The sequence below is a fragment of the Nasonia vitripennis genome, chromosome 3, assembly GCF_009193385.2.
Source record: "Nasonia vitripennis strain AsymCx chromosome 3, Nvit_psr_1.1, whole genome shotgun sequence".
In the NCBI taxonomy this organism is placed as follows: Eukaryota; Metazoa; Arthropoda; class Insecta; order Hymenoptera; family Pteromalidae; genus Nasonia; species Nasonia vitripennis.
The window spans coordinates 6156449-6172895 of NC_045759.1; the positions used below are offsets into that span (position 1 = coordinate 6156449).

Below are 16447 nucleotides of genomic sequence, written 5' to 3' on the forward strand. Positions count from 1 at the left end.
ATAACATTGCACGACACGACGGAGAGATTCGGCGTGCTTTTGCGAGCTCTGATTTACATGGTCGGTCGGCCTGAGTTGTTGCGTCAGGGGATGTATGGTGTGTGCTTTATAAGTTCGGGAAAAAGACCGAGAGAGAAACGAAATTAGATTCGAGATTTTCGAGCGAGTTTGAAAGTGAGTCAGCGGGTCAGTGTGATTTTTGAGAACGAGAAAGAGAGCAGTAAAATTCTGTTTATACGAGATCGAAATGTACGATCGACTCCACCGCAAAACGATCGTAAAGCCTCCGTAAGACCGACCTGGAATCAATCAACGAATCGTAGTCAACTATGTGTACGGCGACGGTGGGGAGAAAAACAAAAGAGAGAAGCCATTCCACAGCTCTCGGTTTTAACCCTCATCCCCGCAAACAACCTCTTAACTGGGTCAAGTTTTCCGCAGAGCCGAGGGAAAAAAAGAAACCAAAGTCCCTCGGCTGCGTCTCTAAATAAAGTAATTGCCTTAACTCGGAGGTCGAATCTAAGTTTACCGCTCAGTCTTTCTGTGTCGTCGTCGTCGTGGCATGCAGCCGTCGTCGATTCGAAAACGGGTATTTATAGAGCAGCACAAAAAGAAGTAGCAGCTTTTATTGACGAAAAAAACGTTATCTCAAGCCGTGCTACCGGTACGTATAATTAACGCATGATCGTGTCGCCGACGTTGAAATCGAAGCTCGGTAATTACAGCCGAAGGAAATAAAAGCTTTTCGAATTTCGTCAGAGAGGAAATGAGAGCCGATCGGTTTGAATGTTTTGATTCCCCCGGTATAATTGAATCGTTTTGTTCGGATTTCATTATTGTCGCCGCTGCGGTGATCGATCTCCCCATCACGCGGTTCCATTCAAATCTAATGGCTCGAAGAAAGTGCGTTGCTGTTACGTAACTGCGTTTATAATCTCTCGCTCTATGCGATGCGTTTTCTTTTTAATGCGCACCTCTTCGTCTCTGATTGAATATCGGAGATTTCATCAGGCGATATTGTACAACCGAAAAATGACAGATTTACAGCCCATCAATCCCGCGCGAACGAGGAATTCGCGATACTCCTCGGGAATTTTTCCTCGGGGCGAAAAACGAGGAGGAAGAACACGCGGACGAGGGAAAGTATGTAAGTGTACGGCATACACAAAGGCTATACTTTCGATGATGCCGAGCAGTACGTCGTTTCGGTTTTGACGTTAATGAGTCGGGAGAATTATTGGGGAAGGAAAGTGCGCGCTGTCACGGCGTAATTTATCAAGTAGCTACTGCCGTTCGCTCGAAATCTATCATGCGGTTGCGCGTACGTGTAAAGCGTTGAAAGGGTTCGATCAAGGATTGTTTTCTCCGGACACGCGACGTCGGGGCGCGCGCGCACAAATCAATCAGTGCTAGTCTTTTTAATTAGATATTTTTTTCTATTCGACACCATAATACACTCGGATCGGCATTGATTTAGCGCGCGATTTTATTCCCTCATTAATTCGAGCGAGCACGAGTCTATACTCCTGCAACCGACCTTTCTTGCAACAACAAGGCGAAAACGAGAAGAAGCTCGCGGAGAAAAGAGCGAAAGTCCAGAGAGAGGAAACGAGCATAGCATCCTCGAAAGGAAGCGACGCACTAGCGCAGGCAAACTTGGCAGTAGTTAAACTCCAGGGGATGGAACGAGGAAACACAAGCTCGAGAGAGATATCGAGGCGTGGCTCTCGCGTAATCGCGTTCGCCGCGGAAACTCGCGGCCGGTTATACAATGTAGGTATACCTGTATATACGAGCACTGCTGCTACTCTCGAGATTTTTTTGCCAAGCTATACTGCGGTACAGCAGCGTAGCGCTTGCTTGCGAGCGAAAAAATTAGAAGAATGGGAAGTCGGAGGGAAAAAAGGCCGAGCGCGTATATAAATCACGATACTCGTTTCGCCTTTTTCCGAAGAAAAGCCGCTGTCTGGCGGCGATTTTTGTCGAGGAGGACTTGTGCACAGCGGTTGCGAACTCATTAGCTGGAAAAGTTTGAATGTTTATTCGATGGGGGTGGATATTGAAATTGAAGTAGATTTCAAAACGTTTTAAACGACTATCCAGCCATCGTCGATCCTTCATTCACCTGAACCCGGAAGCTCGCCACTGCAGCACAGGCTAATAACAATAAAGCAAACTTCCTCTCGTGCGAATGCAGTATCGGCCGATTGAATATAAAAATAATTACAACCTATCGAGCGCAATAAACGCCGCGGTGGAAATAGAGAAGAAAGTCCCTCTCTCTCTCTCTCTCTCTCTCTCTCTCTCTCTCTCTCTCTCTCTCTCTCTCGAACGATTATTACCACTGCATCGAAATATTTTACAGTCCTCTCCTGTACACAGCATCACAGCAGCCATCGCGCACATATGTATACGAGAGAGACTAATCGCGATAGGACGATAATCGTTTTAAACGCTAGCCGTACGCGCACCAGGAGAGTTAAATGACGCGTATAGACAATGTTGGGCGGGTTTTATACACTGACTTATTGCGCAATTCAATCACTCGGCTACATGCGCGAATATTCATCGTTATATGACGGCTGTTATTGCAATACCGCGGAAGGAGCATGATAACTCTCTTTGTTTTTCTTTTAATTGCCGCGGTTTTTTGCCCCCACCGACTCTGATTGATCGCTTCCTTTCTCAAGAGCCTCGATGATTTTTCAGACGTTGACGCAACGCTGTGCGGTTTGATCGTTGCGGCGTTTTCCGATGATCATTTTTCCGAGAAAATAAATGTGAAGTTGGAGCGAGAGACGTATAAGTATGTATGTGTGATGCGAGAGTTTTATATTCAGTGCTGATTCGCTCGTTTGTCGGTGGCGATGATGGTGGGGAAGAGAACAGGCTGTATACTGATGAATAGTGACTTGCGTTAAAATTCGTTGGGAATGAGAGCTGTTTATGGGTTATAAATAGGCTTTTATTATCGTGGAGAGCGTCTTTGTTGGAAAAAATACTTGTTAGCTTCAATTCACTGCACGATTCTAATTCTAGTTTTCATTCTATTACGGAACGTCCAGGAATTTGAACCAATGGTGAATTCAATTGGTTTGACATTCAAACGTGGGATTCAAAATTCAATTGAAAATTTTAAATGATGCTTGAACTATTTTCAATTTACTGTAATTAGTAATTTAGTTTACTCCGCTGAGATACTTTGAAAGAAGAACCTATTCCAAAAACAGTTGCATCGATTTGTTTGACATTAAAACTAGCCTTCAAACGTAAAATAGCTCCATCGTACAATTAAATACAAGCGTACACCGAAACAAAATAAATTTCTCAATCGTCCAATTTTCATTGGACGATCAAGAGGTCAGTAAACCAGGTGACGTAATCCTCTCCCCGAAATCCTTCTCACCTCTCGGAATTCGCACTCGTGCGTCATGCTCTCTCTCTCTCTCTCTCTCTCTCTCTCTCTCTCTCTCTCTCTTATACCTATTCCCAACACACTTACACACACACATAGCGTCTGCGGCATCAGGCGCCGCGATCTGCATCGGATCTTGCGTGGAGTATCGCCAAAAAGGGAGAGAAGAGTCGTCATTGTGGCTTTTATACCTGGCACCTCTCGCTCGGCTATATTTACTGGCGCAGCGAACGACCGATGGACTATGCGATCGATCCCCGGCTCTGCCAAGTCCCGCTTTTCTCTCTTGACCGGGAACGAGAGAGACGGGGAGAAGGTACCTGCTACCGTGTCTTAACGAAAACGTCAATCTCTTTCTCTCGAAAATTGCTGCTGCTGCTGCACTTCCGATGATGACTTTCTCTCGGCGAGGAGATTCTCTTAATTTACATCTTTCTTCGCTTCCTGTACGTATACGTAAGACGTTTTATTTTGAGGAGCTATAGCTAGAGAAGGGAGAGATTAGCATAATTCCGATCGGAGATCTCGAAACGCGATCGAAATCGGATTCTCTATTTCTCTGTTTTTTTGTGCATCACGCGTTTGAGTGTGTGTGGAAGGATGCAAGAGTTTCCTTTCGTCCGATTCAACTAAGCAGATAAACAGCAGGATTGACGGGTGGAAATGAGAGCGAAAGCTCTCGAGAGTAATTATACAATTGAGAGTATAATATATAGTATTTGATGTATACGATTGACTTTGGACGAACTTTGGACGCCATTAGGGTCTCGCTAATGGCCCTTGAAACTTTCTACGCCGGGACTTTCCTTTTTTCTCTCTTTCTCCTTCTCTATTCCCAAAGCTATGCGCAATTTTACTGGTCCAAGAGCTAACTAACTCGATTTTAAAATTCACGCGCGCGAAATCCGCGAAACAAAGTCATCCAATCAAGTCCATCTCGCGCCTCTCTCGGTTCGTTAGGTCGAAAAAGCGCGCCGGCGGCTTAACGAGCATAACGACACCGAGGAAAGGAGTGATTGCTGATTCGTCGTAATAGTAATGATGATTTCAAAGGGACGTGGCAGCGGCAGCGGCTGCTACTGCTACTTCCTCGATGAGTCGGACTTTGAGGGACGCCGTGTAATAGTCGATTGACCCCAGGAAGCGGAGATGATGATGTTCAGTGGGAAAAGATCGCTATGCTACTTTACGGTACAGTGTTTTTCGTTTTCCTCTATACTTCTTCGATTTCGTTGTCATCGGTAAAAGCGTGTAAGCAAACGTCCACCTTCACAACTATTATAGCAGATATTCTTTTCTCCCGCACGCGTCTAAATCTCCAAGCGAGCAATGCTAACGAAGCTAACGTCGCGCAACACAAAAATAAAGAACTCTCCTGCGTGAGCTAAAAAAAGCAAAGAAGTCGACAGCAGTCGCGAGCGCGCTCAGTATAATCGTGGACTCTGATCTCTGCTGTCGCGTGGGCGACCATAACGTAACTGCAGAAAGACAGAGAGAGAGAGAGTGTACACGCGTGTTTTCCTTTCTTTTTGCGCGCTCTTTATTACTCCCAATGTCTCGTTCTATTTTTCTGGATTTGCGTGCTCGAGTGTGTTCCCTTTGTTTACGGGACGCACTAGACGCTCGCGGTTGATACCTCTGACGGTTTTCCGATTTTTATGCGTTTGTTTACGTTCTTCATTTCTCTCGAGATACACGAAATTCCAAAAATACGCGCAGCGCTTTGTTTACCATCTTCCTTATCGGAATAAATAAAAATAAACGAAGGTCGCCAACCGAAGCAAACAAAAAAGAATAATCCCCGAGACACGCTGTCACGAGCCCACGCTCGTCGCGAGATTTTTCCACATCGCAACCGCGACGCGCCTTCGGTACACGTGTTTCGCGCTTGGGCACAAAACCCGAGAGTCGTGCACCACGTTTGTGTATACCTATATAGACGTATACCGAGAGTGCAATGCAGGATCGCTATACATGCGACGCTCAAGAGCTGACTGGAGGCGTGGCAAGGCCGCTCGCGCGCGGCCCTTCATTGTTTCGCCATCGCGTTCGCGATTTCGATCCGCTGATGCATAGACGTTATATTATACATACATGTATGTACGCGGGTATACTCTTTCCTAATAAGCAATTAATCCCCGAGAATAAACAGTTTCAACATTACGTTTGTATATGTGCCGATGCAGTTTTTTTAGTGGATTTTCGCGATCGCAGGGGGGAAGATATTTATGCGCGTGACCTTGCGGGGATACCGCTCTCGCGACAGAGGTCAAAGAAAGCGCGCATGCGACAGCGGCGCAGCTGCGGAGCACACGTGTGCATCGCTGCATATAGAGAGGATATGTGGAAGAGGCGTTAAGTCGAACAGTTTATCGAGAGTTTTACAGAGCTTTTTTTAAGCTACGCTGATGAGGTTAAGGCTTTTAAGGTCGAGCTTTGGGTTTTTCGATCGCCGTGGTGTTGTAAAAAGGAGGATGTAAAATTCGTAATAATGTGTATTGTGCTGTGCGGAAAAGGATAGTTTTTAAAGTGGTTTTACGTTCGTACGCTCATTTATAGCTCGATTTATGACTCATAATCATCGTCGTGAGATGAAACAGAAGAAATGTTGATTCTACTTTGTTGGCTCGTGCTTAATGATCGTGACTCTGCGCATGTAATATTACGCTATTAAACGGCGAATCATTACCGGGCATCTGTGCTATTAAAGTCTTAAAGCTAATCAGTTTATGCGGTGTATTTCAAATAAATTTTAAACCGGAAATCACGTTAGCACGCTCGAAACCTAACCTCAAAATCCGAAATTTCGAATTTTCCTATATGTGCTTAAGCAAAATTTTCATTCACGTACGGAACATCGTAAAAGCGTAAACGTCGCCTAATTTGGCAAACATCTTCGGTCTCTTGCTATATATGCATGGACCGTAAAAAGTAACACAGTCCTGAGTAGAAATCAGTGTCACGGGAGTTTCCGGGGAGAGAAAAAGAAACGCGACAGATCTCTTCAATTGTGAATCTGTCTCTCCCGTGGAGAAGGCGCATTGACAAAACGCAGTAAAAGCCATTTTTATGGCGCCTGGAAACGACGACTGCGGGATAGTAGACTTTCCCGGAGAGTCTATAAAACGCTAAAAAACGCGCCTTTCCGGGCTATCATTCACATTGCGGAGAGGCTCCTCCACGCGAGCGGTGAAAACTTCTCTCGACTCGATCCTCGTAAACGCGAATTATAATTCGGAGAGAGAGACGAATGTGATGACAATCAACTACGTTAAAGTTTTTGAAACAGTTGCTCCTCCTAACCTTAATTTTTCTAGTATAACCTATAAAGTGAGGTTATGTTTGCCGGCAATTCTTCCGTGTGTTTTGTAGTAAAAAAAATTAAGTGCGTGTGTACACACAATCAAATTTTCTCACAAAAAGATACACCACAATGGCGAGACACTGTCGCGACACACAGGAAAAAGCCGTTCGACCTTTTCCGTTCGCCATTCACAGGAATGCGGAGCCGCACTTCCTCCTCTGTCTTTTACGACGAAAATCGCGGACGTTGCAACGTATATTTTTTACGGCCGATGAAAGGAGAGAAATTTAAGCTATCGTGGATACGTGCAAACAGTGCATTGAATTTTTTTTCGATACCCAAGAATGGCCAAGTGTAAACAAACGTTTTTTCTCCCGCTTCCACATTACGATCATATTTCCTCCGTTAAGGGTATTGTCAATTTTTCCAAACGATCTAACTTTCACTCCCGTTTAAATCGCAGCCAATAACGAATCCGAAACTATCCATTATATGCAAATCTGGAACACAGAAAGGCGCTCGCTCATATTTCTGAAAATTAACCGCACGCACCCACGCGGGACAAATTCCCAAGAATCAGTCACCAAACAATAATAATAATAACGAAAACAAAAAAAAAATTGGAACAATGGCCAACTCGGTATAATCTCGCTCTCTCGCTACACATATAACGTACACATGATACGACAAACAAACTCACACATGCACGTAACGCTCGCACCGCATCGCAAAAGGCGCCAAAGGAGTGGCTTCTCCCGCTAACGTTATGCGCACCACTGCCGGGAGATTTTCCAAGGCATTCTTCGAGGATTGCGCACGTGCCGACTTCATTGTCGATCCCCCGAGTGCGCGCGAATACTTGCTCGTGTGTTATACACATATACTCACAGTTGCGAAGGTGGAGGAGGAGAGGATTGGGTCGTGAGAATCGGGACTCGGGAAAGTTTTTCCTGCGAGCGAAAAGCGTCGTGAGCTTCTATATGGCCAAGTGCTGCTCTCAGCTGTTAACTTACTCCTCCGCTGCGAGTCTATGTAGCGGGTTTCACTCTGCACATACGTGTCTGTGTGTTCATGTCTTTCTACGTGAAGTAGGTGTGGATATAAGTGTGAGAAGCCTTTGCGAAATTTTGCGTTTGGGATTTTATCGGTCCGTAAACCTGCAGTGGACGACGATACGCTGCCGCGAGATATTGAGCAATACCAATTCGTTCGTCGATCGGAAAATAAGTCGCACATACGTTTAATTTATTCATAGCAAAATCGCACAATGCGTTTTCCGCTGCACAATGGCGCGAACCCATTAAATTTCTATCAGTCACTCAATTACCGCACATGGCGTCACCCTTGCGGCGCAAACCAAACAATTTCACAACAACGCACTAACGACGCCTAAAGACCGCAGCCATAATGTAACGAGGCCGTACGTACAGCATCGGAGAAAGGGCGACAAGCTAAGGTCGCTCCTCCTGTCCATAATCGATCATTCAAATATCCCTTGAAATATCCCGCGCTTATGTATACACACGCGCACATACACTATATAGCGAAAGTCCTGCCGCGCAACGCCTACTTACCATTGAAATTGCAATGTAGAAAATCGCCCGCGTATTACCGATTGCGCAACGCGAGAATTTTTCCTGCGATTCCCTCAGCGTAATATAATATCTGTGTCGATATTATGTATACACACAGACACGCATACGGTTGCGCAAATCGTGCGTTTGAGCTGCATTATAATTGTGACAGGATTTTTGAGGCTGAAAACCGCGCCGGCACGTGAACCGTTTACGAACGCGCGTCTATCTCGCGGAATGAAAATAAAGCGGTGGAAAAAAATCCATAAAGCTATAACACAGGATGATATTTGCTCGTGTGGGAAAGAATATCGAATGATGGAGGAGTGTAATTACCGCGGGTGAGGATTGTAATTTGTTAAAACGGGATATGCACATGCGGCCCGCGGGGGTATCATCGCGTATCTCTCTGCCGCCAAATGAGATTTTAAAGATACGTTATACGCGTGTATATATTATTTACGCGAGAGAAATGTATTAGACACCGAATCGGGGCGTCGCTTTTCAAAATCGCGTTACGAAATGCATGTGTGTACGCATACACATGCCGTGTAATATTGATTCGCCGGCGCTGCAGAACTTGCGTTTCTTTTTTCTAAGACACTGCGTATATTATTATTCCTCGAGCGACAAATTGCCAGCTTTTCCCGTTTTCTCGCTGCGGAGACGCGAAAATTGCTGCCGAGAGACGAGAGTTGCTGGAAATCGAGGGAATAAAAAGGGGAGTATAATTTAACGCGCAGTGCGTTACCGCATGTGTAAGGTAGCGTCCGGCTTATGTCTCCGGCTGTGCACTTCCGCGATTCGCGCTTTCGCGTGTGGTCGTATGCGAAGTGTTTTTCAATTGTTCTCATTATACAAGCGCATACAGCATAGCTTACTAATTGAATTCGATAGTCGCTTTTACCTTCGAAGCTTGCGAAATTCAGACTGCGCAAGCAGAAAGCGCATATGTCATAGGAGGTGGTCGTCGGCGGATACCAACCTGGAACAGAAAATAAAACCATTAGCATGTAAACAGGAGAGCGCAAGCCAGCCGTTATAAATATAACGATCTACGCGTGCCTCGAGAATCGACCAGATCCATTAAACTTATTACGCGGACGCATATTACGCGTTGATTAATCCAGCTGCGCAATTCGAATTCTCTCTCTCGATCGTTATACTGGCTCTCTCTCGCTCAAATTAACGCCCGTCTATCAGGCGTACCAACCGTCAAACTCCCGCAGTCGACATGTGTCTCAAGCGACACACGAAGCTTCTCTCTCGCATACGAATGCACTACGTGTATAATGAGCGATAGGTCTAATTAATGGCCGGCCGATGCTAATTCCTCCTTTCTCCGCTCTCCCTCGTGCGAATAGCTCCTTTTTATGCGGCGTTGCGTGCCGCTCTCTGGGATTCCCCGGATTATTTCGCGTGCATAATGCAGAGTCGCCTTTTTCGGATAGGCAGTTACGTCAGCCTAAACTGCTTTTTCGTTTTCGTCTAGATGACGATGTGCTTCTTCGCTTACGCAGTCGATGCGATCTCGGAGTGTACACGACATTTTTTTTGTCGTTATAATAAGCCTTGCGTGAAAATCCTTATCGCGGAAAAAACGCGGCTATTATTATAATGAACGCACGGGAGTAGCGGTCTCCACGAAAGTGTGATTAGGAAGAAAAAAAAGTTTATGTAACTACCGTTTGCGGAGACGACTTACATTTCACGCGTGTACACACACAATGCGCGGCTCATCTCTCTCGCACCAGCGCATGTGACTTAATACGCAAACCTCAAAACGCGCTTTACGTAACGCCAGCGCAGCTTCTTGTGTATTACGTGCAAAAACGTTTTAGATAACGGCACGAGGGTTTCACGAACTGAATATCGATTTGGCGCGAATTTCAAATAATGAGGAAACACGCGCGGCGAGTTTTCTCAACGAAATATTCTACACAGCCCACAACAGAGCTAATCCACAATCAGCTCGCGTCCCAACTCGACGGTTAACCGCTCTCGAGACCTTCCTTCTCGACGTGTCTCAGCGTCTCGCGTGCGTTAGGCGCGTCGCTAACACTCGTATAATACCTCTACGCGCAGACACCCGCGAATTAAAACGTCGCTTAGGCCTCGTTTCTCCGTCGTCGTCTACTCGTGCGTGCGGTGCATTCCTCCTCGCCGAAGAATAGAAAAAAACTCGCCGCGCTCTCGATCGCTATGACCGTTATAACCGCGAGAAGCTATCCGATGTTGACGTGCGCTTAGACGAGAGGTGTGTGTATACTTTGAAAATCAATTTGAAAATTTGCGCGGGAAATTCGAATTTTTCTCATTTCGAGGTTATGTAAGGTTCGGCGTTATTAGCCGATCGCCGAGTCATCCATCAAACGATTTCATTAGGCTGCGACAGTGAACAAATTGGAAATCCTTTGAAAACCGAGCTATCAAAAGCCAACACAATCCGCGAGCACTCAATTATCAATGACGCTGTATACGTATACCCTGCGCCATTCATCTAGCTGAAACTGCAGCTCATCGCACGCCGCGGCACAACACACACGACACATCCGAGGCCGTAAAGCGTCGATCGGTATTAGCACACACGGGATGGTCAAAAGGCAAGTAGGTCGCTCGCTTCACGCTCCGTCGCTGCCGCTGCTGTTTTCCCCTCATTGTTGCATTGTTCTCGTGCATACAACAGTGTCGCTCTCGATGTTCGTGAAGATGCGCTTCGGGAGAAAATTGGAAATTAGATATTCCAGAGCTGCGCTTTAATTGCCGAGGATTTTAATTCTCGCGCTGAAAGTAGGAAAGTTGGGCGGGTTTAATTTTCGAGTTGCAGTTCGAGGTTTAATCGAAAACGTGACAGAGCGCGCCCTTGTCACCGATTTGATAAAACCAACAGACTCTAGCCTTGGGTATATGGATAACCAAACAGAAAACGCATTCGGTTCAGCACAGAGACGAGTAATTGCGCGTTCATTCAATCATCCCGGCGAGAGATAGCCTTAATCAATCACGACGGGATTGGCGCAAAGCCGAGACCCGCATGTAATGTATGCGTCCACGCGAAAAACAAGGCGAGAGAGAAAAATAATGCATCTCTCTTGGCCTTCACCTCGAAAGTGTTCTCTTCTCCGATTGCAAAAACCGCGGGATGCGGAGGAGAGATGGATGCAGAGTGAGAGAAACAACAAACTTCGTTGTATAACGGTGCATCGGGCTTATAATTGGGCGGATGGAAATGTGCTTTGGGTCGGGTTTTGGGACTTTGATGTTTTTAGCGGGAGAGAAGCGTCTCGAATTTTGAATGGGTGGCTTGTTAAGTGAATTTCGGTCTTCCGCCTTCTTTAATGGCATCGTTATTGGACCCTGCTCTTAAGGGCCTCTTGAATATTGCGTCTTCGATGACGAAACGGTAATACGAAAACTTTAATTTCCACCTCACAATCCACCGCGTAAACTACGCTCTTTTAAAAACAAAAATTTCGTAACCGCACGCACGCAAACATCCGCGCATAATTCAATTTCCACACGTACCGCTACAGTAGTCAGCCGCGCATACACCCCGTTCGAAAATTCCGCGATCCCACACCTCCTCCTCAACCGCATCGAATTAACAATTCCCCAAGCAAAGCTCGCGCGCGTTGCATAATCCACCTCCTCCTCCTTCTCCTCTTGTCTATACACTCACATATAGATATATCCATAGTCGCGCACGCACCTGCGCCGGTTCTGGGAAAAAGTGCGACGGCCGAGGTCGACCGCGTTATCGTGTGTCTCTCGCAGCGCACGAGAGTGTGACTAGCGGCGGCGCGTAACGGTGAGTTGAAAAAAATTAAATCGCGAGAGAGAGAGAGAGAGAGAGAGAGAGAGAGAGAGCTTCTTTTCAATTACGACGTATGGAATATAACGGGACGCTTCATTTGCTAGCGCCATTGTGCAGCCGGGGCTTGTTAGCTGAATCTTTGCAACGGAGCTTTATGGAGTATTGTGCGCGAGCGGGAGGAGGATGTATGCTCGTTATTTGGGAGCTCTCTCGCGCGGTTTATTGGTTTTTTCTCCCCCTTAGCTCCGCGCTGTGATAAGGATTTTTGAACGACGAGAAGCTTTTTACGATACTCGTCCGCGTGTGTATTTATAGTTTAGCGCTCTCGAGTTATCGAAAAATGCATCTTTAAAACGCGTCTATAATCATATGCAAAAAGTTCTCGTTCGCACCGCGAGCTTAAACCGCGCGTACATGGCACTTGGCTGAAAGTAAGAGTGTACTAACTCTTCGAATCCCTCTGCGATACACGTTAATTTTCCGATGCCATATAAGCGGCTCTCCGAAACGCCGTTATTTTTTACACTCGAGCCGAATAAATCTCAGGCTGTATACATTTTTCCGCAACTGCAGCAGCGACTTAACGCTGTGTATACCGTACGCCAATTCCGGAGCCGATAATTTCCGCGTTTTACACCGAATTTTTGCATAATCTTCAGAGAAGAGCCGTTACAAGCTCGCTGCTCTCCCCCACCGCGATATGAAATCGTTTCGCAGCTTTCGTCACTCGCTGCTGCGGTTCTATTATGAATTTACGCGCGAGCGCAGGTGTTTTCTCGATTTCGCAATCGCGCGCTGGAGTTCCTTTGCATATAAAACGATAAAAAAATCGCAGAGCAGCAATCGTTTCGAGAAAGCGAGATCGTGTATAACGCAGTCGATGTTACGAATATTATTGTGCATAAGGAAGCGTGAACGGATAATCTATTGTCTTTATAGAGCAGTTTGTCTCGGCGAGCAAAGTTCTCACCATATTTTCGCTGGGATTGACAGGTTTATACTGTAATGCTACAGGGAGAACGAGAAAAAGAGAGATTGTCGTGCTCGCTGTAAAATGATAATATTTATAACGGCATTGTTATATCATAATAAACAGGGTTTACGAGAGTTTTATGATGATTGTTTTAAATAGCCTTGCGTATAGATAATATAATATATACACACTTTTCCGTAATTATTATAATATTCGAACGCGACAACGTTTTTCCAGAAGAAAAAAAAAGAAATAATAATCCACGAACATTAAGTCATTAGCTCTTAAGTCTTCATAAAAATTCACTGTCCTAAAGCTCGCGCCTAAACTACTCCTCCTCCTGGACTTCTTTTCCCTGTATACACGCAATCCTTGAGTAAAAGAAGAAGAGGAAAAAACTAACGAGATGATATATGACGAAATGGCCGTCTTTCGACCATATAAAGCAGCCTCACTCTCTCGCGTGCGCGCGCTTACATTGTGCAAAGAGCCGTCGTAAAAGCGAGCGACTACTGCTATATAGAGAGAAAGAAAAGCCGCGGCTGCAATTAGTCGAAAATCTCTCTCGCAATTGCGCAAACGGCGACGCTAGGATGTGTATATTTTGTCGAAAGAGAGGTGTATCTACAGTATGTATAGGTATTCCGCGCACGGATGCAAGTGGCTGAGTGTGTGTGTGTATAGCGCTTCTTTTCTCTCTTTTTTCTCCGATGCGACGTGCGCGCGCGGTTGAGTATGGATAAGACTCTTTTATACTGCTTTACGAAAGTGAGAGTCATTTTGGGTAAGGGATTTGGTTTGGTGATCGTGAGAGACGTTACGAGAGAACGCGTGAATTGCTGTAACACGTCTGAGAGTACATTATAAAAACCTTTATAAAAATGAAAATAAAAATTTAAACTTCCTCAATGCTCTCATCCCTAACCATCGCCACATCGAATACATATCAAGCAGCTGCCGTACCTCCTCTATCTCTTCACGGCAACAGAGCCAGTCCGAATCGAGCATGTAAACAATGGGCTTCTCCTCCTCCAATAAAAACAAGAGCATCGGCCCGACGCTATACGTTAACTTGCAACAATAACAACAACAACTATTATGCCCAAGCCCAAGCCCGAGCAGCAGCAGCGAACAGTAAGCGTAGGCGGAAGTTGCATAATCGCCGGTGTAGCGGTACACATCTCTCCCCTTAGAAAGAGAGAGAGAGAGAGAGAAGAGTTTTCTCGCGCACAGAGAGCGAGTACAGTGCAATAACTCGTGAAGGATGGGCGCGCGCGCGGGGGCGGCCAGGAAAAAGATCGAGTGCGTGCGCGCGCGCGTTCGCGGCTGTTATTATTTTAACGGCTGCAGCGCAGCGAGAGAGCTGGCCGAAGGCCGAGAGAGGGACTTTCTCTGCCTTGGAGATGAGGCTTGTTGTTTTTGAGAGAGTCGGAGAGATGCGACGGAGAGAGGCGATTTTCACGAGTCGTTAGGCGAGAGGGAACTGGCTGGCGACAAATTGTCACTGCGCCGCTGCGTTTGCTTTTTTGGAGGTGCGGAAACTTTGTTGATTTCTGGTTGGTTTTGTTTCGTTTCTTGCGAGATTTACGGTTTTGTTGGTTGAGATGGCTCGAGATTGTGAAGAACGATTGAAGCTGTGCTCCGCGTTGTTTGAGGTTGGATTCAAACTTATCTCAAAAATCGATTGGTTCAAGATTTGACGCGACAAGTTTGAAAGCAAGCAAATGTAATCAACATTCATTTGCAAAAATAAAACACTGTAGACTACTACTTAAACAAACATACTAATTAAAGCTAAAGACATAAACCCGTATAGAAATTTCAATAATAACCTCGCAATGTACATAGCGTGCGCGCATCATCATAAACCAGGCGCCACTCTCCTCTCTCTCTCCATCCACGAACATCAAAGCCCCCCATCTCTCGCTCATCCCAACAGTGTCAGTGTGTCACTTCAAGCTCCCAAATGTAGGTTTCCCCGAACGTCAATGAGAAAAACGACTCCCCCCTCCTCTACACTATACATCTCTCTCTCTCTCTCTCTCTCTCTCTCTCTCTCTCTCTCTCTCTCTCTCTCTCTCTCTGTACTTTAGCAAACACAAAAGAAAAAACATCATACACCGAAACAGCGGAGCCGCATCTACCGGCAAAAAGGAAACGCGCTGCAGCAGCGCCAGAAACAGAAATGTAAATCATCGTCTAATGAGTTATAATGAAGCCGGCGGACACGAGCGACACGAGAAAAGCGAAGAGTAACACACACACACACACAAGCTGCAGGTGCAGCAGCAGCAGCAGAGGCTCTCGTGTGTGCCAACGGTATCGCGTGTATGTTTTTGCACCTTAAAGGAGTAAGAGAGAGAGAGAGAGAGAGAGAGAGAGAGAGAGAGAGAGAGAGAGAGAGAGAGAGAGAGAGAGAGAGAGAGAGCGCAGAGTGTACCTCTCTCGGGGTCGACGAACCTCCTCGCTCTGGATATATAAACTCGAGACTCGACGCTCGCGCAGCTTCTCTCTTTCCCGCTCGTAGATCAGGTTTTGAGCGATATCGTGGCTATGCGGCTGGCACCCTTTTTTTGCGGCTCGCTCTTTTGCCTGCTTCTTACGAATCCTCCTCGTTTTTTCTTTCCGGTCGCGTCGTGAGCTCCGGTCTTACTGTCGCGTCGTAAAGTTTGTGCGGAGGTGCGAGTGTTATTAAGTCGAGAGAGGGATCGAGCTGCTGCTGCTGCGCTTTGTTTTTCTCGGGTGACGCGCTGATGAAGCGTCGATTTCCTGTTTATTGGTTTTGCGCTGAGGTTCCGCGAGTCGAGAGGCTCGACTTGCGACTGTTATGTGCGAGGGGGTAATAAATAAGACTGGGACCTTGTGATCCAAGTAGGCAAAGGTTGTTATTGTTTTGAGAGCTTTCTGGACTGGTTTTTCCGAGATCGGAGAGGTATTTTCATTTCTATGTCTGGTGTGAGCTGATTGCGATTTCATCGGGTTTGTTGCGTTGTACTTACGGTAGACTAATTCTCGATGGGTGTGCGGGAAAGAAAGTATGTTTGGGAGATGCTCACCTGAAACAAAAAAGAAAAATCATGATTATAGTCAATGCAAATCATCAAGTATAGTTTATTGAAGAATGTGCATAATACAAAATAAAAAAACGTCCCCCCTGCCAAGCTTCTCCGCACTTGTCATCGAAAAACACAGCCCTCACAACAAGCAACCTTCTCCCCCCCTCTACCCCCTCACCTTTTCATCTCTCTCTAGCTGCAGGTGGAAACCGTACAAAGCCCGGGGCGAGGCAACAAACGCTCGGCACGCAACTCTCTCGGCTATATATTCTCTTTTCTTCTTCTCTCCTTCTCCTCTCAAAAGGGAGAAG

The 16447-nt window shown here is 46.1% G+C and overlaps 1 protein-coding gene across 11 annotated transcripts in view; it reads right to left on the reverse strand.

Annotated features, from left to right (window-relative positions):
* Positions 1–16447, reverse strand: part of LOC100123436 (trichohyalin) — a 105389-nt gene that overhangs the window by 69031 nt on the left and 19911 nt on the right. Inside the window, exon 2 of one of the 11 annotated variants that reach the window (XM_032597780.1) lies at positions 9201–9278. The exons of the other annotated variants lie outside the window; for them this stretch is intronic. The gene's annotated coding sequence lies outside the window, so the exon portion shown is untranslated. The remainder of the gene's footprint in view (positions 1–9200; positions 9279–16447) is intronic. 11 annotated transcript variants of the gene reach the window in all.